This window comes from Panicum virgatum, chromosome 7K (assembly GCF_016808335.1).
Source record: "Panicum virgatum strain AP13 chromosome 7K, P.virgatum_v5, whole genome shotgun sequence".
Classification (NCBI taxonomy): domain Eukaryota; kingdom Viridiplantae; phylum Streptophyta; class Magnoliopsida; order Poales; family Poaceae; genus Panicum; species Panicum virgatum.
Genome location: NC_053142.1, coordinates 47,129,578 through 47,139,726, shown reverse-complemented (window position 1 = coordinate 47,139,726; position 10,149 = coordinate 47,129,578). Strand labels below are relative to the sequence as shown.

At 45.5% G+C, this 10,149-nt stretch overlaps 1 long non-coding RNA gene across 4 annotated transcripts; it reads left to right on the top strand.

Annotated features, from left to right (window-relative positions):
• Positions 1 to 4,582: 4,582 nt before the first annotated feature.
• Positions 4,583 to 9,129, top strand: LOC120641755. 4 transcript variants are annotated; one of them, XR_005662381.1, is made up of 6 exons: positions 4,583 to 5,292; positions 5,366 to 5,456; positions 5,639 to 5,813; positions 6,300 to 6,390; positions 6,893 to 8,623; positions 8,753 to 9,129. It is a non-coding gene; the product is annotated as an uncharacterized LOC120641755 (long non-coding RNA). The 4 variants fall into 4 exon arrangements; XR_005662380.1 differs by having other exon boundaries at positions 4,583 to 5,296; positions 8,758 to 9,129; XR_005662378.1 differs by having other exon boundaries at positions 4,583 to 5,296.
• Positions 9,130 to 10,149: the final 1,020 nt, after the last annotated feature.

Here is a 10,149-nt window from a genome sequence, read left to right as displayed (position 1 = left end):
GCCCGGAGCAATTTGGGGATGGGTGACCGACCGGGAAGTTATTTCCGGGTGTGCACGAGTGAAGACAAAGTGTGCAGAAAAGACACGTGTTGATTTGTGAGGACAATCTATGTTCTAGAAAGCTGCCAGATGTAAGCGGGCCCGGCCTAAAGGAGGCGGGACATTACAAGGGCGCTCCCCGGAGCACCGAAGAACACGTCCCGGCCGAGCTTCTAAGCGGGCATGGTCTCGCAGCCGGCGGGCGGCACGTCGCAGCAGCAGCAGACGCGCCCGGCCCCTTCCCTGTGGTCTGTGGAAGCAGAGCCCGATCATCCCAGGTGTCCAGCATGTGACGGAATCGCCAGATTAAATCTCTAAATTAAGCGTAATTGTCGTCATTTAAACACATCAGACGCATTAGCTTGATAGTTTAATTTGACGGTCCTTTCTCAACCCACAACTCGATCGAAACAACACCGGTAGTCCCACGCGAAGGCGAACACAGATGGTACAAGCAAAACAATTACTTGAAAATACGAGAGTAACACACGATAGAAAATATTAAGTTTTACAAACCGAGTTCAAATACAAGCCTAAAGTACATAAATTTATTAATTTACAAACTTTGCAACAGCATGACCCAAGTTGAAAACGAGAAGAGTCTACAACAACTCTCCTACATCTAGTTCTGTTTTTACACAACCGATCAGACCGGTTCACCTAACCGGTCAGACCGGTGCCTTTTGGCCTAACCTAACCACCGGTCAGACCGGTCCACTGACCGGTCAGACCGGTCTAAACAAAACTGAGGGACCGCACACTCTGCCCTCAAGTGTGCAACCCACTAACTCCCCGACCTAAGGGTCTCGCTCCACCACCTTCCACCCCTCTGTATCCCGGCGGATGAACTTGACACAGCAGGGATAGAAGTCAACGTCTAGGTGCCCTGAAATAATTGTTTCAACAAAAGCCTTGATCAACTAATACTCAGTAAGACTGACCCGACTATTGGGTATACTTAGCCCTCATATCTAGCCATGCAAAGCTTTCTGGCTGGTAGTTTGTTTTGCGGAAAAAGGCATCTACAAATAGATCCTTATTCTCCATATTTTAGCTCAAGATTCTATATAAATTAACTATAAACTAGTATTTGCATGATATCTAGACCACACATGATAGAGCAAATATAACATAATTCAAGGTAATCATCATCATAAATATATAATCCATGTTCCATATCATATTAGTACGATGCGGTGCTGCGATCAAGGTGCTCAGATCCGAGAGCGACTGATGGCGAATCGATCCGATTTAACCTTGCAAGGTAGACCTAACCAACGACACGTATAAGCACCGTCGGACCACACGCACCAACTCTTCCCCTCCCCGCCTCGAACTACAGGAACCAGCCCAACAACATATAATCCGCCGATCCCTACGTGAGACCACCAAAAGTAAACATATGCAACCTCTTTCTCCGCAGCCACTCGACTACCCTAGGAGTTGGGTGCGAGTTCCTGTACTTTCGAAGCAAAGCAGCACTAGGCTTACCAGTTTTGACTACCTCCTACTTCCAGCATGCGGTTAGTACAATATCAAACTCGATCAGTAGGGCCAGACAACAGACGGTCCTTAACCGACACAGACGGAGCTACACCTTCCCCGTCCGGTCTCACATTTAATTTTCTTTCATTCTGAGATTCAATAACTTATCTCTAGGAACATAATACAACCTAGATCTCGCGAGTAATTGAAAATTACTCGCGAGTTCTATCGAGTCCTATTAAGCATAGCAGGGCTACGACCTACACATACTAGTATAAGGCCCGGGAAACCTAGGGATCATGCAACTAGGGTTTCAAATAATTCTTGAAACATAATGCACAAGTATTATATATATATATATAATGTTTCATAATTTAAAGTAGTAGGTCATGCACCGGGGCTTGCCTTCTGGCTACTGCTCAGTACTGGGTGAACTTGGCCTTGGGCCGGGGTCTCACGCCTCTCCTCCTGCTGGGCCTGCTCTAGCGGCTCCGGTGGCTCCGCAACCACCTCGTACATCACATCCTCTGTCGCGGCTGCTACACGAGTACATATGCATATGACATGAGAAATGCATGCATGATTTATAAAATTTACAGGTAACGAATAACCAAATTAATTCCTAACTATTTGCACCACAACCCCCCATTGAACCTTCTCAGCTGCTACCGCACCTATCAGACCGGTCCATCCGACCGGTCAGACCGGTCCTACCCAAACCAGAGCTGGAATCCTGGCCGCGGCTAAACTCGCCCACCAATTTTAAAACCCTCCTAGGAACTAGTTCAGGTATGCCACTAGAGGTGTTTGACCAGAGGAAATCACTTGAAATCGCCTAGAAGGAGAGATCGAGCCATCCCAAGCTAGAATACCTTAAAAGAGCCCTCCTCCCCACCTCCCCCCCGAAGAACTTGAATCTATTGCGCCCTGGGTAGGGAATCGTGGAGGACAAGCTCCCCCACGCCGATTGGGTCCTTCCTAGGTCTTGGAATCAATTGGAGAGGGAGGATTGGAGAGTTTAGGGTTTGGAAAGGGGAGAGCTCGGGGAGAGAGTGAGAGAGCTGGGTGAGGACGAGTGAGCTGGTGAGGGGGAGAGAGGGAGAGAGAGCGGTTTAAATATTGTGGGGTCCAAAACGGTTGAAACAGATCAAACCGGTCAGACCGGTTGTTCCGACCGGTCAGACCGGTCTGGCCCAAACTGACAGGAGCAATTCTTGGTTGGTGATTTGTCGCATGAGTATAGAACTAATGATCATAATTAATTTAATTATAGATGATTAACACCCGAGTTGTTACACAGCATTGCGTGACAAGGTGAGGCCGCCCGTCCGCCGCGAGTCGATGGGGGCGGCACGGCGGCCGCTCAGGTTCAGCCGTTCCGGGGTGGTCGATGTTTCGTCTACCGTCAATACTGAGCCTCTATTGTCCGTTGGTTTCGACTTGTGCGGTTTGTATCCACCGCCAGGCAACGACTACGACGATGAGGATTGAGGTCCCTGCCGCTTGCCGCTCCGGCTGGCTGGCACCCACCATGCTGGGCTGCGGTGACGCTCGGTGCCGCGACGCGGGCGTGGCTTGTATCCTTGCCGACGCGCACGAGTCTAATGCAGACCACGGCCGGGTTGGGCAGCGCCGCAGCGGCACCAAGACGGCGCCCCCCCAGTTCCTAGCCACGTGGCTCGCGGCGCACCCTCCAATGTCGAAGCTCGGCTTTCCGGCGTCCACCTGCTCCTGCTCCCCTACGATTCCCCGTGTTGAGATGAGCACCGGCGAGGGCAGCCGAGGCACCGCCCAAGAAGGCATCAGCCGCAGGCCGTGAGAATTTCTTGCCCTCTGTCCTGCGCGCCGCCGCTGCAGCTCGTCGGCGATCGAAGATGGTCGACGGCGGCACACTACACGTGCGGTTCTCCGGCAATGGACGTTTGCGTGGCCGACGAACGCCGTACCGCGCATGACCACGACGAGCCGCCAACGGGTGTGTACATCCTACTCGCCAAGGAGGCAGATGAAGCTCGACGTGTGGCCGTGGCAGCTCGGTATTTTAATCTTGCTGCAGCTGTACTAACTTCCCTGATTGCTTGAAAGTAAACGATCCCTGATCCTAGCAAATTCCTGATTGCAGCTGTACTAAATTTCGGTTCGTCTTGGTTGGTTTACAGTGTACTAACTTCCACTATACTAGCAAATTGGTTAGCAGAGTACACAATGAATGACAAAAGAATTAGGGGAAGAATTGCATCTCCATTGACTCGAGATGGATTTATTGAGACGAGTTAAAGGTAATCTGCTAAGTGAAAGAAGACGAATGCTTAGCCAGCCCTGCCCTCCATGGCTCCATTGTCCGTGTATTCGTGACTGGGCCTTCCTGCTTCAACGTCCCGCCATTCCCCGGTTTGTTCATCAGAGATTCAGAGGCAACGGAAACCGGTAAACCTGCCCAATTTGGTCGATTTCTAAAGGAAAAAAGAGAAGACATATCGTAAGACATTGGCGTGTGACAAGCATACGGAAACCGGTAAACTGAGACATGACGTCGTTTGAATTGAGGTTCAAGCATTGTAGTGTTATTGGTTAGTGCGCCTGAAAATATAGTACATGCATCCACTGAAATTGCTTCTGTTGGGAGCACCTATAGGGGGCATTCTTTAACAGAAAGATTGATTCTTGCACTGAGATCATTTTTCTCCAGAACGCTTGACCTCAGGTCATTGAGTGGGTGCTACGCTCAGTGCGATCCATGGAAGTCAAATGAGGTCTCAATTTCCAATCAGGTTCTTTAGTCCTGAGAGGTCAGAGGCTCAACAACCATGGCAAACTCGTCCTGATGTCCTTCATGGCAGGCATATCTTAGTAGAGAGGCGTTGCATCTATTTATACTATAAGAATTCATGAAAATTAAAACGTTTTTCATCAAAATTAGCCCTCATATCCACCTCACATCCGCCACTATCAGGCCCACCTGTAAGACTAAAAGTTTGACAGCAGAGCCTGGCAGACGGATTTCGTCGCACCCGCCTGTTCAAGTTGCTGGCCGCGCTCCCCTTGGCGTTGTTTTTTTTTCACCGAAGACACCGCATACCCGCCCGCGCACCCGCTCACGTCAATCACGCCCCCTTCTCCTTCCCCGCCGCACGCCTGCTCCTAATCCTGGATCCCCTCCGCAGACCCCATCCATCTCACCGCCTCCACATTGGTGGCAATCCAGGAAGACATAGTTGCGGCGGCAGCGCACCGCCTTGCTGCCTCCCTCGTCCATCCACATCAGCCCATCCATCTGCTTCGCTTTTGGTGGCGGCCCATCCATCTGCTTCGCTTTTGGTGGCGGCGGCGGTCCTTGGAACCAGGAGGAGGCGGCTATGTCGCGGCGGGCACAGAGGGACTGCAGCGATGCGCCGACGCTTCCATCTGCTTCCAGCCTCACCTCCCCATCCACGTCGCCCTTTTCTCCTTCGCCCCACGAGCTTGCCTTCAAGACGCTCGACGTTTGCAACGCGGCACGCGACGGCGTCGTCCAGGTGCTCCGCTAGGAGCCCCTCTCCAACATTGTGGCTTCCTTGCTGCGGGGCCCATGGAGACCCACGGGGACCAGCTTTGCTACGTGCGTAAGTCCCTCTCCGGGCTCCTTGTCAACGACACCGCGGCGTCCGGCCGTCGCATCCACGAGCGAGAGCATGAGGACATCACCACGGGGGCAGGGGCAGCAAGTTCTGGTCTTCTGGAGGTGTCTTCCATCGGTGGAGCAGAAGAAGCGGTCTCACAATGTCATGTGTAGGTAAGCTGTTCAATGGAATGCCCCTGAAGATGGACAAATACACAAATCTATTTCTCTTCCTTGCTGCAGTGAATAGGAACGCAGACATGTGCTGTTGTTACAAATCTTTATTAGAGAAGAGATTTGTCCTCCAACATTGATGCGAGTGGTAGAAAAAATGGTGAGTTTTCTTCAACTGATTGGTGTTGAGATAAAATGATCAAATTCAATTTTACCATGTAGCGCACTAAAATAAAGAGAACCTGGTGGGAGAAGTATCATATGCTTTTTTTTGTCTCTGGGTTGGTTATTGCACAAAAAAAATATCGAGAACCTGATTAACTTTGTGTTTGTTTCTATTAGTACACCTATAAAGCTATTGATTTAGCATTCTGGGAATGTCAATGGTTTCTATGAAGAGCAGCCCATGATGGTGGGACAAGATAATATGTTAAGCTAGATTGCGTGTCAACCTAATGGGACATTGGCTCCGATGTCAAGAAGTGAACCCAACTAATCAAAACTGAAGTTTTAACCGGTAAGAACCATCATCTGCAATTGTATTATTGTTACTGCCTTTATATTCAAACTTAAATCTGTTTTGCTCTAGCTTTGCACTATGTTGTCACTTGCTGAAATATATGTGTTATCGATTTGGGACATAGGTTAATCTGTGGTTTGTCATTCATCTATATCTATCTATCGCCGCGCGGCCTCCTCCAGCGAGGCTTCGGCATCCGCGACGGCCTCCCCATCAGTGTTTTTTTACGCCAAATCCATCCTGCAGCGTGCTCCTCCACTTCCTGGTTGATGAATTGTTAGTATCACCAGTGTACCCAGTGATACTTGCTAAAGGCCGGCCTAATATGGTAGTGGTCAGATTGATTCATTGACCTGCAGTTATCTCCATGCTTGATGATAGTCAAGGAGTTACTCAGGCATAGTGTACTATGGGTGTACATTTCATTGGTATGTAATTTATAAAGTGAGCCTCACTCTCTTTAACTCTGAAGTATTCTTGCAGGACCATGCAGACTGCAGTGGATGTTATTGGTAGTAAAAATTATACTAATGGAACATTTCATTACGTGCACCTTCACTAACGATGGTGTCAGGTGAGTAGAAGCATGAGTGAGTAGTCTTTACTATAGAAAAATGGTTGAAGTCAGCTAAAAAAGAATAGTACAAGAGAAAAGAAAAGATTACACAAAATTATTTGCATTCTATATTGGTTCAGCTATAATCGAGTAGCGCTTATGAAAAGAACTAGCTGAAAAGAATCGGGCAAATCTATTTGCATTCTATATTGGTGAGTTTCTAATTGTTTTCCATGTAGATGCATTATCATTTTCTTAAGAATATTTCGAGTAATATTGAGAGCTATTAATCGCATCCTAATTTCTAATCATTTATTTTGGGCTTCCTTTAAGTTCTATTCTATCTAGGATTAGTATTGGACCATTTTTTGCAGCAATAAATCCCCATCGCATCCTAATTTCTAATAATTTATTTTGGGCTTCCTTTAAGTTCTATTCTATCTAGGATTAGTATTGGACCATTTTTTGCAGCAATAAATCCCCGCTCTTATTTACTTACATCCTTTCTTGTTCCTTGCAGGGTGTACAATCTGAACCATCAATTTGGTATTTTTCCTCCAAAAACTGAATTTCAAAATATTTTATTATGGATATATTTAATTGGGATAATACAAGCATGTCTGAAATCTGAGCAACTGAATCTCTAGCTCATCTGAAAAGCTGCTGCTATTCAGTAAGTATAAGCTATAACCCTTACATTGTACTTAAAGCATTTCACTAGCTTTTCTGGAGGAAAGAGGCTTCACTTTCTTGAGTTCATCACTATTTTTTCTCTATTTTCATCCTGCTTATCAAGGAATCTATTCCTGTTGCCATAAGATTTGAGTAACATTCTTTTTATAAATTATATGAACTATATTGAAAGATTGCTCAAGCAGTACATGAAAGATTGCTGAAGCATTCTTTTATAAACTTATTTGTTAATCATTTTCCAGTGATGTAGGGTTGCAGAATATAGTTTGTTGTAACCTTTACCGGCTTTAATGCCTTCATCGAATGTAACAGCACAAGATATAATGTGATTTCTATATTTTTTTTCTGAAACAATGGTGCTCCAATAAAAAATAGTGTGGTGTATTGTATTGTAGCACCTAAACAGTTCAAATGATGGTTACAATTAATTTGTTATTACTGTCCAATGCACATTCCTAAGCCAATCAATAAATTTAACCAGTTTAATTTTGTTTCCTTCAAAGGCTAGACAGAAAAAGCATTGTTTGGTACTTTTTACTGAAATGTGGTCTGGTGGAAACCGGAGACTATCGGACTTGAGGCCTTAGATTATTGGAAATTTCTGTATCTTGGATTCTTTTAGTAGCCTATTGAGAAAGTCTTTTTGATATATTTTTTGTCAGTCATACAACATCTAAAACTTGTCTGATTTAAGTATTTCAAGTATTGAATCCTCTATGGAGAGTTCATGCCTCTATAGTTGAACAAGTTGGTTCAATAGATTGCGTGATGGGTTATTTAGACTTATTAAATTGCCATAATTATTGAGTAAACAACATTTATTTTCTGCAATGTAAACACTTAGATAATGGCAAGTTTTACTTGATCTGTGCCGATAGTAATTTTCGTATCCTGTATCGGTGCTGCATAGATGAAAAAGTGATATAAGCAATGTATAGGATTCTAGCAAAAGAGAATGCCCAATTTGTCTTCCTGATTGATCTCCCTCGAATTAGGATGCCATGGGACTCTTAAAGAATGTCAGGTTACAAAGGATATGCCACTTTAAAAATACCGAGTTGACTAGATTAGTGTCTTGCTATACCCAGTTATGTGTTTCCTTGGGGACTACCAGAGGGTCAAGAACGTGTACAACTGAGACAAGGTTTGGAACTACTACCAAGACAAGATATTAGATTACAGAATGCTTACTAAGTTACTATTTAATTACAATTAATGGTGGGAGAAACGTTGGATCCCAGTATTCCAGTATGACCCCTTTATTATGTTTGGCAGCCTGCCAGCTTATGTATGGTACTTTTTTGATGACACTAATAGGTTATGCCTGTAATTTGAATTGGAGATGCCACTTCATTGTGTTTTTAGCTTCTTTTCAGACTCACTCGAAAATGTTACATATTAGTAGTATTGGATATATATATATATACTTTCTGCAAATTACAATGGAAGAAAACACTGGTCTATGAAAGCAAGGAATTTATGGAGTTTTCAAGTACATTGGGGCCAGAGAAGAGCACGACAAGCACAAAGGGATGTTCACTAAGCTCTGGGACAATAGGTACATCTTTGCTACAATGTGTACATCTTTGCTACAAAATAAAACTATTATCTATTAACTTTTTATCAATGTAAATTTTGTTTAATAAATTTTTAAAACATGTATGTGCCGCCGCTCGGGCGGTGGCAGAGCAGGAGGACGCTAGCGACGGCGCCACGCAGTGCGGGCCAACCAGCGCCTGTGCATGGTGGAGCACCTTGGCTGCCGCGCACTCGCCGCAGGGGGCGTGAAGGCCGCCAAAACCGCGCCGCCTTTGCCGGGAGGGAACTTGCCTTCGGTGGCCTTGACGGCGAAGGCGATGGAGGGGCCGGAGAGCAGGAGGAGGCCGAACCACTGGACACGTCGCGAGGGGCCCCGGCCGCCGCTCGCGCCAGGCCAGGTTGCGACATATGTTATGACATGTTTTGTATTCTATAAACTTATTATTTATTATTGTATTTTAAAAACATGTGCGTGCAGCACATGCACTCTACTAGTCTGCTATAAGATATGGTTAGTTGCTCTGAGTCGTCCCAGTTTTCAGATCTCTTATAGAATAAATCTTGTTAGATAGGTGGCTCACCGGTCAAATAATCTGAACTTGGTCGTGCAGTTTGGCCTTGACTTCTATTGATCAGGTTGAAGAACCATGACCTTTGTTCCGGTACGGTGCTAAATTATATTTTATTTTTTCTTATCCTGAGCAATTTGACAAGTGTTTTGCATAGTCACAGTGGTCTGTGGTCTCAGCAGAATAATGGTGTTGGATTAGTAACCAGGAATCATGCTGCTGCTGTAGATTTCCATAAGCCACAATTCACATGATGACAGAGAACTGGCCCATGGATCTGCTCAGACTTTTGTGGACTTTTTTTTGGTGGATGATTTTTGTGGAGTTGAAAAAAAAGGATAGAAGTTAGACAAAAAAAAAACCCTGTAATTACTGACTAACTAGCAGTTGACAAAATTCAGCTGAAGATCTTTCAGACTCTATGCGTTGGCAACTTCGGAATTCCATACAGATTTTTTTTAATGTTTCAGATTTGAGAACCTGATCAATCATTGCATGATTTCCGGTTGTCCATCTGCGTGATTTTCTGATTCTCAGTATGAGAAGATCAAGAGACTCAGCACGTTTGGAGAAAGCTGGTAAACAACTCGGAGGCCATATCTCGTGGAATGGAAATGCAGGCAAATAAGATCGAAATATTGGCAGTTGAACTGCAGAAAAGCAAGCTCCTTGAAAATTTAGCATCAAGAACCGACCAGTGCTAACGGATTGAAAATTAGGCAGGAAAGCAGGTGAGCTACTCGTTGTGCTTTGGAAACTTTCATTAGCATCTTACTTTCAGAGTAAGTGTTGGTCCCGACTCCTCAGCCACTTTTCTGAATCAGATTGGAGAAAATGATTGCTCCGTAGCATCCATGATTCGAGGGCCATTTTCTGGTACATCTGAGAACGACAGGTGACCAGAAAACACACTGGACAGGTATGGATCATGACACCTACAGACCTATGATCTACCGCTAGCGAAAGGTCCCGTCTC